This window comes from Budorcas taxicolor, chromosome 3, assembly GCF_023091745.1.
Source record: "Budorcas taxicolor isolate Tak-1 chromosome 3, Takin1.1, whole genome shotgun sequence".
Lineage (NCBI taxonomy): Eukaryota > Metazoa > Chordata > Mammalia > Artiodactyla > Bovidae > Budorcas > Budorcas taxicolor.
The window spans coordinates 67,902,714-67,903,580 of record NC_068912.1 but is presented as its reverse complement, the minus strand read 5'-3'; positions in this window follow the sequence as shown (position 1 = coordinate 67,903,580).

The following is an 867-nucleotide window of genomic DNA, read 5'->3' as shown; positions in this document are numbered from 1 at the left end:
AGCATAGAGTCTTAAATGCTGGGCTACCAGAAAAGTCCCGTTTACCTTCAGCTTTCTACTGCTAGTGGAAATACAAAGTCTAATTTGTCCTATGTTGAGAAACTTTCCACCTAAGGTTTACTGATAGAGAAGCGAATGGTAAAGGAGCAAAATTCAAGGAGAGAACTTTTTGTGCGAATTTCTGGTCCACATCACAGGTTCTAGTTAACTAAAAAGGGGTTTTTCCCAGCATCTTAACATTGAAAAATTTGACTAAACTCATTTATCAATGATATGTATGTATCTCAGAAGTTAATTAATATTTGTAAAAAGTAAAAATATTTCCATATCATCCAAGGCTCTAGGCAAATGGATTCTGGAAAATGGCCATGATTTTCTGAAATGAACATAAAAATGTGCAAACTAAAAATAATAAAGTAAATGTTATTTTTAATTCTGCAGAATCCTTGATGAAAAGCAAGAAAATTTTAAAAGGTTTTTAAAATTAATGTTTGAATCCTTTCTAAGTTAGTCTAATGATTAGTATTTATTTATATTTTTATGGTAGTAATGTTAGAAACCTTTTAAAATATGTGATTTTACATTGTTATCAAATTTATCAAAGAAAAAACAATTTGGAAGGATGTTTTGTATATATGCACATAGAGTCTCTGTGTATATATGTGTATTCATGTGTGTTTGTGTGTATACAAAGGTATACATGCAAACCTGTATTTCTCACTGATGTGTATGAATTACAGAAAATCTAGTTTAGACTTGATCTGAAATTTGTTGGGTTACAATTTGAATCTTGAAGAAAAAAGAAGATCCAGATTAAGTGTACTGATTGCTAAGAGTATGTAAAACACAATCAGCAGCTGGCCAAAA